General features: G+C 40.9%; 1 protein-coding gene across 1 annotated transcript in view; it reads left to right on the top strand.

Annotated features, from left to right (window-relative positions):
- EBF3 (EBF transcription factor 3) overlaps positions 1 to 14,526 on the top strand; it is a gene marked incomplete at its 3' end in the record, with an annotated part of 663,555 nt that overhangs the window by 621,239 nt on the left and 27,790 nt on the right. The gene's annotated exons all lie outside the window — the stretch shown is intronic.

Genomic DNA, 14,526 nt, shown 5'->3' on the forward strand with positions numbered 1-14,526 from the left:
TGTGTCCTGGACTCTGTTAATGAAATCTAGAAGCGGGAAAAGGTTGTGGCAAATGGAAGGGGGTGCGGGCAAATTATGACCACCTCCACCTCCAATTCACAGTTCCTCTCTGACACCACTGCCAGGTTCTCTAAATTGCATTCCAGGGATCCATGGGATGGCACAGTCTTTAGACCTATGACTCTATGTAGAGAGTCAACAGATGCTAGTTCCTTTTTATGTGGGCATCTGTCCACTAAGAGCTGGAACAAGACCAGCAACTCATTTAATACAAGGTTCCAAACAGCTACTAGTTATCGTAATGAACAACTTTTGGGCACTACCAATTTGGGCGCTGTTCCAAGGCATGACCTTAAGGTGAGAGGCGCTACACTGCATTATCACTCGCCCTGCCATCCCCTATGTTATATAATTAAAACTCTGTTGAGGTTTTATTTTTATGGAAATTCATGTACTTAGTATAGCTGTAAGAGATCTATAGAGGACTCACTCTTAAAAACAAATTTATTTTATGTGCTTCTAATTCCTTTTAAAGAAATAAACTGGTCAAAAGTAATCATTCTTACTCTTTATTATTTGGGGGAATCAAAAACCTAATCTTTAACCAGGCAGTGGATTCCTTTAAAAATAATAATGATAATAACAGATTATTATTATTATTATTTGCGTTACAGCTAGTGTACAGTGGCCTTATCTCCTCTTTGTACTTGCAATAACATATTATTTGACCATGAATCACTCTAATGGATTGAAACATAAGCATGTGAATTGAAAAATAGATACATTAGTCAAATCAATAAATAAATATGAAAATATATTTCCACTATGAAAAACCATCTTGGCTACTGTGTCCTCCAACTTGGACAGAGAAAGCTGAAATATATAGCTGTAAAATATGGCTTGCCATGTCAACTAGCCACTGCCTGCAGCCTAAAAGGAATTTTGAGCACCGGGTAAGTAGTATTTCATCAACAAAATCATAAAATAAAGACATTAAAATGAAGGAATGATTGAGTGCTGCAGGACGTTTGTAAAATCACCCTTCAGTCTGGGGCTAGAGTAGTTTAGTATTAGGGATTGCATACTTTTCATATAAATTTGCTTACAAATAGCATGCCTTAACAAGCAATATTGCCAGACTGCCCCGGTTGCAAATATTTTTTCCACTGTTGTTGCTACACAAACTCTACTTGTGTATTCTATGACATTACTAGAGCAGGTATAAATAATACATCTTCAATATTGAACAAGAATGCAATATACACCTCAGTGTATACCTATTAAATGTTACTTGTTAAGGAGTCCAGGTGGGTTTTTCTTTAACCATTTAGGAGCCCTTTCCATATAATTGACATGAATATGTCTTCTGGACACATGCAAGCCAATATTTCTATCTTTTACACAGGCACAAATCTGGATTTTTAAAACTTGTGCTCTCAGTCATGCTTTGTGAGACCTAGAGTAACTGTTCTCAAGGTTCAGTCCATTGCCCAGATACTTGGAAGCGAGGCCCATGAGGAGTAAATTGGCATACTCCTGAGTAAACTGGAATAGGATTGACTGTGAGCCTGTAATGTAAATGAGTATAACCAGTGGCACAGATACTTTTCTTTGTATTTTAAAACCCTTATATAGAATAGAGATCAATAATCTTTGTTACTGACGCACAACTCAGACATAAGGGTTGCAACTTGCATGTGTTTAATCGTGTATTTAAGATAATGACAAAAGTAGATAGCGTACAAAAGTTATTTGCATATTATTCTACCTTGACCTATTATGCAAGCATTAATTTGTCGATTTGCATATGACAAGGATGTTTGATAGTATTTTACTGTGAGTCACATCAAATGCTGGTATAAAATAATATCAATCAATGTAGGGTATGTTTTATGTGTTTTCTGGCTACATCATTGCTTTTCAAGAGATATTCTGCTTTACATTTTGCATATGAACTAGACTTTGTACGTAGCCCTCTCCAGTACCCCTGTTGAAGTGACTTTCATGTGAATTTGAATGATGAGCCTCCTTGAAAATCCCAGCTAGCTGAAAAGGATTGACACTTCAGAGTCACAAAGCTATCCCGAATGCAGACCCAACAACTTTTCTTTTTGACCTGTCATCAACAAATACAAAATATTCACACACAACTCCCCCCCCCATCAAGTAGGAGTCATGATGGGAATAGAATACTGTGAGCATGGGGGATCTCCAAACAGTAGTAACACTATGGCATTTACCACAGCTTAACATTTTATAATTCAGTGGTACCTTGGTTCTCAAACTTACTCTGTTCCGGGAGTCTGTTCCAAAACCAAAGTGTTCCAAAACCAAGGCACGCTTTCCCATGGAAAGCAATGCAAAACGGATTAATCCGTTTCAGACTTTTAAAAACAACCCCTAAAGGCTAAAACAGCAATTGAACACGAATGTTACTATCTAATGAGACCATGGATCCATAAAATGAAAGCAATATACGATATACTGCAGTCAAACAGTCAATCAATCAGTCGCTGAACTGGGTTCCACACAGTCACAAAAAAAGAGCCACAAAAACGCAAAATAAATAGCAAAAAGAGACAGCCCTCAGTGTAGCACTCAAAACGGAAGTGTGGCACTCAAATTGGAAGCGTGGCACTCAAACCAGAAACGTAACACTCAAAACGGAGCATGTTTGGCTTCTGAAAAAAGTTCGCAAACTGGAACACTTGTAGGTTTGCAGTGTTTGGGTTCCAAGTTGTTTGAGTACCAAGGTGTTTGAGAACCAAGGTACTACTGTATGAAAAACAATTGTTATGGATCCCTCCCCCTTCACTGTATGGGTGGAATTACTGAGTCAGTCCTTTCCTCCAATGAGAGGGGTTTCTTCTGCTAAAAGGCGTATTGCTCCAATGGAAGAAAGGACCCAGCTTTATTTATTAATTTTCAAAGCATCTAATGTTTTCTAGTAAGTTTTACTACACATTATGGCTAGGGAGGTACCAATTCAACATGGGTCTGTTACAGTGGTACCTCGGGTTACATACGCTTCAGGTTACATACGCTTCAGGTTACAGACTCCGCTAACCCAGAAATAGTGCTTCAGGTTAAGAACTTTGCTTCAGGATGAGAACAGAAATTGTGCTCCAGCGGCGCGGCAGCAGCAGGAGGCCCCATTAGCTAAAGTGGTGCTTCAGGTTAAGAACAGTTTCAGGTTAAGTACGGATCTCTGGAACGAATTAAGTACTTAACCCGAGGTACCACTGTATTTTGGGTGCTCTTCCACCCATAGGTCAACCCACCAAAACCTGAAATGCCAGCTGTTCCCCAAGCCCCACCAAACATTTTTGGTGCTTGCTCAACTGCACGGGCAACGGAGATCTCTTCATCACAGGGGCTGAATACAGCTTTCAGCTGAGACAAGTGCACCTGTTAGGCTGCATAACAACAATCAAAATTTCAAAGCGATGCACATATTTATCACTCTGCTTACAGTATCCAAACAACGTGGAAGCGGGGCTGTTTTCTAGTTCTCATCGTGATATACACGCTCCTCTATAAATGTAAGAGCCAGGGAATTATTCCTGTTGTTAAAATGTGTAGGTAAATGTGATTAGATCAGGCTTCTTTAGCACATTAAATTGTTTATGTTACCGATGTCAGGGTCATCCTTTCCCCGAAACCTTGTGGTAATTTATTATACAACGCGCCTTGGCGTTTACTGAAAAAGGAAGCCAGCGGCTCTAGCTGGGTTGCTTGTGTCTGGTTCCTCATTCTCTGAGTGTGAAAACTTTATTGCTCATTATCTACTGGGCTGTGATGAAGTGACAGATGATTTATTGGGAGCCAAAACCTGTGTTTCAATGGTGAACATTTTTATCCTTTTGTGTTGCAGCCTGCCCAATCCCTTGTAACTGCTGAGGCAACAAATGAAGGGAACTGAGTGCTGGAGGGCTCCAGGACTATCACTCATAAATGTCCACATTTCAGATCTTGCTCCATCCCTGTTTGATTCAATTCCCTTTTGTTGCTTAAAAATTCAATTTGTTTAATTGAGCTGTTGGGCAGTAAAATCTGAATTCTATGCATTTTAACCATTCATATTAAATTTCTCTCTGCATAGTACTTGTTATTAATAGGCTTTAAGAGAGGTCACTTTAATTTAAATGTAGCGACCTTACAAGCTTATAAAATGATCTATATGCTTCCCTCCTCAAACTGAAATTAAATTGAATAAATGGAAGATAATGTTACAATAGATATTGCTTATCAAGGTTTTGAGATGTTTTTAGAATGTGGGATTCTGTTATAACACAGATGTGAAGTCAGTCTACGTGCTTTATCCTTTGCCTCAATCGTTAAAAAAATGACTTTCGGATCGTGGCCTACAATGATGCCATGCCACTTTAATAAACTTGCAGTTTCTTTTTGGCATTTAATTGCATATCTAGTGCTGCGACTTGTTTAGTACTAGGTATGTAACAAAATGTGTATAATAGCATTTTTTTTTTGTTTATTTTAATAGGGGTTATGTGTTATTGACATTTAAATAGCAGAACATCTTTTCCTTCAGGATTAATAAATACCATGCAAACCAGCACAAGACTTTAAGGTTTACTAAACTTTAATCTGTAAAATTTAATAGCAATATCCACATCATTATGTGTGTATAGAATCCTGGCTGGCTTTGCAAACACTTTTAAGCCATGAATTATGTTACAAGAATGGGTTTGCTGTGTATCATTATGTCCAGGTAAATGCCAGGATGATGACATAATTGGTAGTTGGGAGTAAAATACAACCCCAGTAAAATGTTACTAAGGTAAATGTAGCCGGATTGTAATTCATTATACATAAACACGACGACTTGCGTTATTTATCATTTTATGAAATGTAGAACAAACTGAGCTCTCAGAGCTTCCTTCGCTACTTTATTCCAAATGGTAACAATGCATTAGTCACAAGGTATTCTCATTTATTCTTTCTTTATTTCAAGATTTACCAGTTCTTTACTGTACTACTTTTGGAAATAATTTTAGAACTCCATGCTAGTCTGAGCTAAGATGCCTGAAATACAAAGACCTTAAAAAAAGAAAAACCAAAAAAGAAAAAGAAAAAGAAAACTAGCCTCATTAAGAATGATATCCTGCCACTTTCAGACACTGACAAATTTATGACTTTGGATTAAAGGTCATATGGGCATTTCAGCCATTAAAGCAGTTCCATTTCGTAATACCTGCAACCTTAAGGAAATACATTTTTTTTTTTGCACATAGATGCCTGTTATGTTAGTTTCTGCTAAAGACATACAGTAATAGTTTGGAAGCAACAAAAGCCTATTTTGTACCTGTTCAGCTTGCAAGTGCGCTCGCCTCAGGCTACTGTTTAACTTTTAACCCTCTTGTTCACATAGCGTACATGCATAAAAACTACAATGTACCTCATAATGATGCAAGGCTTGCAGCCTTTCGTTCAGACTGTTTGTCACAGGATGAGCTGGTCCCCGTTTTTTTAAAATTAGCTTAGGAAACGAGGAAAACACAAAAGGCATTTCCCTATGAAATAAATGTATTGGGCTGCTTAATGACAGCTGGTACATTTCTTCTACATTAACAGGGCATTTAGCTTTGAGAAATAAGTCACTTCAAAATGATGTTGAGGGAGGAATGTTTTTCCCAATCCTTTTGGGGGGAGGAGGGGGGTATTGCCTTATTTTAAAATATTTTTTTCAGGCTTTTATTATATGTGCCAACCACTTTCATGTCAGACTTAGAATGAACTACAGTATAACTAGAATATATTCCCCCCACCCTACCAAGAGTTTTGGGCAACACAGCTTATGATGAATTATTTGTATGGTCACAAGAAAATTCCCCTCTCCTGCACTTAAACCCAGCAACATTACACCCCAATTGTGGTAGAAGAAACAGCTGATGTGACAGCTGTACAGCACATGGAAATCCATTGGTACATTGGTTAATCAGCAGTTTTTATTGGTCCTAGAGAATACATAGAAGAGCTGTCCTGAATTAGAAATGGGCTTATGTTCTCACTTAATAGGACATATCCTTTAGCTCTAGATGAGGAATTCCTACTGTTTAATGATGGAAAAGCCTCTTTCCTCCCCTGCCCACCCTCAAAGGATTATGGAGGGGAAAGTCAACATATGGACGTTTCAGCCTTGAGGCCTGGTACAGTTGGTAGGAGGGAAAGACACATTTCTAACCTTATCCCCTTCATATCATTCTACTTAAAATGAAGTAGTTAGTTCAGTTCTCTTTATCCTTGCTGTGGTTTTGATTCTTACACAGTTTCACCGTGGATGCGTGGTTCCATTTCCAAGTAGTTATACATCCGAACGGTGCCTGTAATCCTGGTTGGATGGTGGAAAACTGGAATAAGGAGAAATGACTTTGGTGTTACCTCACCTCTGCTCTCCAACACACTGTTCTGCTAGCAGTAGGAAGCGCACTAGATTCCTCATGTGGATCCTGCAGTTGTTGCTGGTAGTTATTTGCACAAAGGAGGAATGTGCACGGGTACATGCGTACTGTGGGAGCCTGATATTCTGAGCAAGCACATAGGATTCCTCATATAAAATAAGGAAAGTCAAGAAAAGTTAAATATGTCCCAGCCCCCCCCCAATGCACACATACACAGGAACCCAACAGCTGGTGTCACATCCACAGCACACATTTAAAGCATTTTAATACCATTTTAGCAGCCACGACTTTCTCCCAAAGGATCTAGTTAAGGAGGCAGAGAGCTGTTAGGAAATCCTTCCCAGCACCCTTAACAAACTAAAGTTCCCAGGATCTGTTGGCATGACTGTTAAAGTGGACTAAGAGTGTTTTCACTGTATAGTGTGGATGTGAAATTCTAGAGAACCCATCAGTGTTGCTTGGTGGATTATTGTGTAGAGACATCTTTGCCGGCAAGAAAGAGGACTAAGTGGGAGTCAGTTTAGCAAGTCGTTGCTGTTGTGGCCGAGTTGCCACGGGGGCCTTTCCGACTTTGTAGTTCTTTCTTCCTTGGAAGCAAGAAAAGCCTCTTTCTACCATGGAAGCTTGTCGAGCTGCCTGAGCTGGGGCAGAGGAATCTGACCCAGCTCCAACAGTTCGCAGGGCTTCTGTGCATTTCTAACAGCCGCTGCACTTCCTCCTCTTCCTTGCAAGTGAAGATCGACAGTGAGAAGCCAGCAGGTAGTGCTCTTATGTTACCTGGATTTTTCTTCTGTTTTTCATCCTCCTCTAGAAGAAGACTGAGCTCACAGTTACAAGGGGAGAGGTTGGCGGGCAGCTGGTGGATCTCGTCTGGAGGCCGGCACTTGCCCACTCTTCTCTGAAGCAGTCACAAATCTTCATATTTTGTATTAAAGGGTCTTCGGGGGGGGGGGTGAGGTCTCCACTTTTACTATGCAAGAATTTCAACCAGAAAAAGAATGTCTCTGCCATTTTGGATGTGCTTTTCTTGTTTACATTATTTCAAATACACAAGATCTGTGCATTAAAAACAGCTTGAGAGTTCAGAGGACTGTTTTCTGTTTCTTCTGGCCCTCCTGTGAAGTTTCTTTTAAACTTCACAGCCCTTACCCGTTCTGCAGGGGACCAAATATTATGACATGCCTCACACATGCATTTTATGGTAATTTTGACTTATGAATGCTTAACATTTCAAAGTTATAATATTTTAAAAGCAATTTCCCCCATCTACCCATGCAGAATCCTTAAAATGTGCCACATTTTCTTATGTATGTGGAAACATTTCTGTGGAGAGGCACCAGATCCTAATTCAGCTGTAACAAAATATATTTCAGTATCTTTTCTCTCTCTAAATATTTTATCATGTGGTTTACAACACAGATATCAACGTAAAATAAAAACCACAAAAAATCAAATCATAGATCACCAACTAACTATTAAAGGAAGATGTTTTCCTAATAGCCTGCATAAGCCTCATGGCATAGAAAATTTTTCAGCAGACATTAAAACAGAAGGAGGCAGCTGAATCTTTATTGGCAGAGCATTCTACAATACTGGGCCAATGAAACTAAAGGCTTGGTTTCTCCTTGTTGTCAGATAAGCCTCACCAACTTGGGGGACAACCAGTGGATGATCTAAGTGACTAAGCTGGGATAAAAGGGTTCAGGAAGTCCATAAGGGAATTGTTGACCTAAATTATTGAAAAAATTGCAAATTATTACAAGGATCTCAAACCTGGCTTGGCAGCAGATGGGCAGACAGAGCAGATGTTTTAACGATGGTATCACCTGCTGGTGGCTATGTGTCCCCATCAGCAGTCTGCCACATTCTGCATCCGTTGAGTTTTCAGACCAGGTCCAAGGCCATCCCCATGTAGAGCACATAGCAGTAGTCCAGCTTCAAGGTTACCAACAACAGTTAACAATAACAATGGTCAGGCTATGCCTGCCCAGGAACAGCTGTAGCTGGCACATCAGTTCAAGGTGGTAAAAGACACTGCTTGCCACAGAGGACACTTGGACCTCTAGTGACAAAGACATGCAGGGGTACTTCCAAACTATGCACCTGTTCCTTCATCTAATCCACCACTGCATTCAGACACTGGTTCAGAGCTTTCACAGCCTCCTCTGATTCAGCTGTTATGGAGAAATAGAGCTGCCTGCCTTCAGGATATCAATGACATCTTGCTTCAAAACTCCTAATGACTGCTCCCAATGGCTTCATAGAGATGTTCAATAGCACTGGAGAAAATTGAACCTCTCAGAATCCCTAGCACAAGTGCTGGAGCACCATGAATTCCTGAGCCAGATCTGAGAAATCCTCAACATGGATGTTGAAGTCACCCCAAACCACTATCCCCGGTTCTTCCAACACCACACCCAAGACAACCTTAGTCAGCTTGTTCAGCGATTCTGCTGAGCAGTAGGGTGGGTTGTACACCAACATCATCCCAGCTTGTTCCTTTGGCTCAACACCAGATGCAGGTCCTCAAGTCCCTTTCCAAGAGAGAGTCTTCCTAATTATGGGAAGTGAACTCCGATGGACAACAGCAAGATCTCTTCACACACAGCCTGGTGATACACACCAGGCTAATGATTTCCGTCCATCCTGAGCTGTCAGCTGTCCTCCTCCTTGGCTCTCCATCTCTAGGGGAATTAACATGGTTTTCAAACAACTGTTCTTTCTCTGCCTTGATATAAGCTATTGCTACAACAGGTTCCAGTTTGGCAAGAGCAAGACTTACCCACTTGCCTTAATGGTGGGTACCATCAGGTTCTGCCTCTGAACTATACTGTTTCTCCTAGTCCCACCAATATATCAAAGGGAAGGGAGTAATTGACTGTTGGTTACTTGAACGGAAAGATCTGCCCCTTGATGTTTCTGAATCTCCCATTCTGCCACCTGACCTCCCCAGTCAGATTCAGAAGCAGAGAGTGACCCATCTAGCAGCATGAAGCTGGTTGACTCTGCCGACTGCTTTCAAGTTCAGAGTGACATCTCCATCAGGACTGTGGGGTAAGTTTGGGACAAGTCTGGAACACACTTATTCTCTTGCATGTGCCAAAGAAAATATCACACACGTGGATCATTTTAGCCCTAAGGGGGTTGGGGCAATCAAAACATCAACCTGTATATTATACACAACAATGATTACTGTAACATATTTTAACAAATGCTATGCATATTTGAATGGTTTCTGCCTCTTTTAGTGCTCATAAAACCCCCCAACAAGGTTGGAATTTAAGCTGAAATTGGCTTTCAGATACATTACAAAACTGTCATTTGAAACAGAGTGGGAAAGCGTAATTTTTAAGTGTATGACTGAAAAATAGTTGAACTAATTTTGGTTTCAGTCTTTAAAAAAATTACCTTTGGGATGAGATCACGCACTGACAATTTTAGCACAGAGGATTTTTTAATTATGAGCAAATGAAAAAAATGAGAGGAACAATGGAAGTTGAAATTCAACTTTAATTATAGCACTTGACAACTACTATAATACAAAGATCAGCAATAAAAGTAGCCTTTTAGGGTACTTAGGCTGGAGACAGATGTAGTATTTTAAGTATGATGGAGGCAGGTTGAGCATACATTCCCTACAGTCTAGGACACTTTCTTTCACAGTGTATTCAAACCACCTCTACCACACCTTGAATATTCTGTTTCTCCTTTAGCATGTCACCAGTGAATCCAGGGTTCTGTGCTGCAATGCACAGAGCAAATCTAAGAAAATGGACATAGGTCCTGTGTAGCTTGACAGCCAATCTTCAGTTGATGCTTTCGGATTATTATTTAGCCAAGTGAGTAAACCTCTAACAACTGGCATATGACTAGCCCTAAAGCACTTTTAAACCATTTTACTAGCTGTACAATGTGACTTTTCCCTGAGCTCTTGGCAGTAACTTACCTTTTCAAGTCCGACCAGTATAACACAAAGAAACACTGTTGGCAGACATGTTCCAGGTCGCAGAGCAAGATTACATGATCAATAATCTTGAAAGCAAACTTCAGGACCTGAAATACAATTCTAGACATTGACATGACAGAAGGATGCCACTCAATATTCAATTGCAGCAAGAGCTGTATGCTGAGATGACATTAAAAAACAGGCTGGAAGTCATTGAGCAACTTCTGTGCCTCTGTATGGCTAATTTAATATTATTCTTGCTTCAGGGTCATTAGCTTGTGGTTCCAAGTGTTGCGCCAGCACTTGATTTGATGCCTATTGTTTAAGCAGCTCTGCCTTGGTAAAAGCCTGCTGCACAATTGTGAATGATATACTTTGCAGTGACATTCCTGGAATTATTTCATTCCTTTTCATTGCATGCACCTTGAACAGTCTTTTGCAAGTTTGCGGGTGTGTTAGATAGTGTGGTGACATGCTGTGAAAAAGTCATTTTGGGTGAGCAAGTAGCATGGGCCTACTGAGTGTTTCTGCCATTGCAGTACATCAATCCTCTATTACACTAATTGTTTTATCTGGGACTTCAGAAAGGGACTTCAGAAACAGGGCTTTGGAAATGAATGTCTCAGTTTCAAAAATCCCCAAACGATTAAGTGCCAAGTCCAGCCTCTCTCTGAATTTTACCTGGGCTGACAGTGTCTCAGCATTCAGCTGCCAATCTCTCTCCTCCAAACTCCTTCCCCACATTTCCCTAGACTTAACAAGTTGGAGAAAGAGGACATCAAGTTTATATCAAAGCAGATGACTGCTTCTAAGCTGCCGCCGCCAATGTGGACTTTGGGAATGGTAGTTTTAAAAATTTATTCATCCTGATTTATTGGCATGGTCAAGAAGGAAGGCCAACAGTTTCCAGAGTTAATATGAAGGTTGGATCTAAAAGTTGTGAAGATTTGTGAACATGCTCAGAGCCTTCATTGCACCATGTAGCCAAATCATAGTGACAACCAGTTCCCTGTGTAGAATAAGGGTGCCTTCAGACGTGGGGAAAATTGTGTTTGTTTTCCTGATATAAGCTAGTGCTTATATTCCCTTCACACTGCAGTACCTGTTGTATTATAGAGCTGTGGCTTTTTGACCACTATATCAGCACTTTGTGCTAAATTTCATTCACAACAGTGGGCATAGTGTGACACAACAACAAATGTTGTTGGACAACATCTCTATTGGCCCACCATTTCCACACACACCTGCCTCTGTTCTGCTATGATTCACCCATTGAAATGGTAGGAAAGAACTGTATGCTGGTAAGGGTCGGCCCAAGCACCTAAGGCAGACCTCAAAATGGCGCCATGCTACATCATGTGCAAGGGAGGAAGGAAGACTGAGAGTGGGATCTTCTGCCCTGGTGGATCCTACCACCTGAGGTGGTTGCCTCCCCTGGCTTCATGAGCAGGCTAGCCCTGAATAAAGATCTGCATTGGAATTTGATGCCCCTATGGATCATGAGACAGTCACCTTACAGTCCCTGATGCTGGTATACAGCTCCAAATTTCATCACTTCCATAGTTTTCTGAATTAGTGATGCTGAAAACAGATTTGTTTCTTGAAGTAATTACCATGGAAACAACTGCTTAACTCCCACTATATTCTGCTACATTTCTGGAAGTGGTGTTTACGTCGTGTGAAAGCTCAAATATAGCATGGAAATTAACAGGGAAATGTAGCGAAATGGGATATACTGATGTGTGAATGCAGCCTAAGTGGCTACAAAGTAGCAAATGATTGCATGAATCCATTTGCGTCATGGAATTTGAACCAGGGGTGCTGGTGAATTTTCTTGAGCTTAGGCTCAGATTCAAGCTTTGGGGGCTTGTAGAACGCAGCTGTAAGGAGAACCCCATAATTCTTCTCCATCTCTTTAAAATTGGGTACATTGTATTGAAAAAGAAGTGTAGATGCTGGTTTGGGGGATCAGGATGGGAAGGAACTGTAAGGAGGCATGTGTGAATCTGAATTTATGATATGGTTTATCTCTCTAGATCATGGCATAAGATTGACATAACTCTAATATGACATTAGACCCCCCATGATTAACTTTGATGACTATGGAACCAGCCAGATTCCAGCTCCCCTGCTAAAATGCACTCTGGAATATCCTTAGTTCTCCCACATCTGACCAGAAGATTTACACATGGAAATTTAGTTGTTAAGTACAGGACACTCCGCTTCCAACTGGGATCCATCCACACAGTGGTAAGGTGATACAAAGGCAGATCACAGACAGGTTCAGGTAATTGCTCACTATGGACTCAGCTATACAGCTGCAAATAAAACATTTTAAGTGTGTTTCAGGTGCAATATACAATGTGACACTAGATGGCGATGGTGAGCCTTATGGAAAATTCAATGTATTTTTAAAAAACCTGTAGATTCCACCTATCACAAGTCTTTCAGCTTTTTGTTAAACAAACAGGAATAGGATGGCCAAAGGTGGGCAAGGTGAGAATTAAGCAAAGTTAACTGTCGAAATGGTAGGAATCACTCATTTCATAGCCCCTTCCCATCTACTGGTATGTATAAAAAACCATTAGATCCAAAAGTTAGTTAGCTCTCACTGCTCCAACAGGACAGCACACAACCCAGCACTCCCTAGGACTCTGAATGTCTGCTTCGCTTTAAGAACAGGTATACTTTCTCTCCCTCCCCATTTTTCTAGTGTGGGTTTATGGCAAGAATGTTATGCCCTGCTTCTGTAGGCCTTTTAGAATAATTAGGGAATCTTTTGTTCTTTAATCAAAGTGTTTATGTATTGTAATTTGACTGTAACTTTGCTTTCTAAAGCAGCATTTTTATATATTTTGTTACTCCTATTTTATAATTGTCAGGGAACTGCCATCAGTTCTGGAGGGAGAGAGCAAAAGCCAAATGGATTATAGAGAGCCTCCAGGGATTGTGGGAAGTAGCTCCTCTTCAAGGGAGGAGAGTAAACACGCATCCAGTGGAGAGGAGGTGCAGGAGTCGGAAGTGGCGAGGTGGTCCCAGGACTCCTTGCCTAGGAGAAGCGGGGAGGAAAGGGGTCCTCCGCTGCCCACGCCCTCTTTGCACAGAAAGCATTCGCGCAGAGAGGGGAGGAGCAGATTGGGCGTCAAGAAGCTGCTTTGCTGAGGAAAGTTTAGGAACTGCCCACTCACGGATTCTGCCAGCGATTGAGTTAGCCACGGGAGAGTGGCACTCCAGACAGATAAAGTTTATTTTGGCAGCAAAGCCAAAGCTTCACAGCCAAGTAGGGAGATATTTGCCTGCTTGCTCTCGAGCAAACCCTTGGAAACATAACAATAATAAACCAAGCTTTCTTTTTTTGTGTGAGAGAGCTTCTTGTGGGCACCCACATCCATAACAAACACATGAAATAACTCCAGCAAAAGATCCTAAACTTCTCAGGAGCGTGTAAATAAACATACGTGAGTGCTGTTAGCGTACATGTGAGTCCAAATACAAACATCGTAACAGAAGGGTTTGGAGACTGGGAACATCAGATCGGACTGGTAAAACCTATTTCTGATTTTGGGGGAAATAACACGGGACACTTCCAGGGCTATCCCAAGGCAAAGCGGGGTGAACTCACCCTTCTCTAGTCTGAATAAATGCAATTAGTGTCTCAGATATTTCTTTACCTGAGAAGTTTAAGATTCTTCACTTGGAGTTTAACAACATATAGTTTGGCTTTGGAAATTTGGTGGTTCACCTCCAACACCCTTGTGTTGTGAGGGGTGGGGTGGGCAGGGACCACAAGAGCCATGGAGGCCAGTACAAGAGGCTTATGACAGAATTAAAGGTTGAGCCACAGGGTCGTGTTTTCAATGGCGATACAAGCCAGTGTTTGCATCAATGCAGTTAACTCGGATCAACCAGTCAGGCTGCCAGGCAATCAATGAGATGAAAGTCTAGCCAATCATTCTTGCCCACCAGTTGTTGTTTTTTTGTAATGGAGAGGGTCAAACTCAAATAGGTTGGAGGACAAAATTCCTGATGCTGCAGAAGTCTAGAGCCACAGCCTTATTCTTTTTTTTTTATTAAAAATGTAAATTCCAATTGAACTCAAGACAAAGTCATCAGTTCAACTCCCGTTAAACACTCATGTTTGCAAAAACTCATTTCACC

Source organism: Podarcis erhardii, assembly GCF_964252035.2.
Source record: "Podarcis erhardii genome assembly, chromosome: 5".
Taxonomy (NCBI): domain Eukaryota; kingdom Metazoa; phylum Chordata; class Lepidosauria; order Squamata; family Lacertidae; genus Podarcis; species Podarcis erhardii.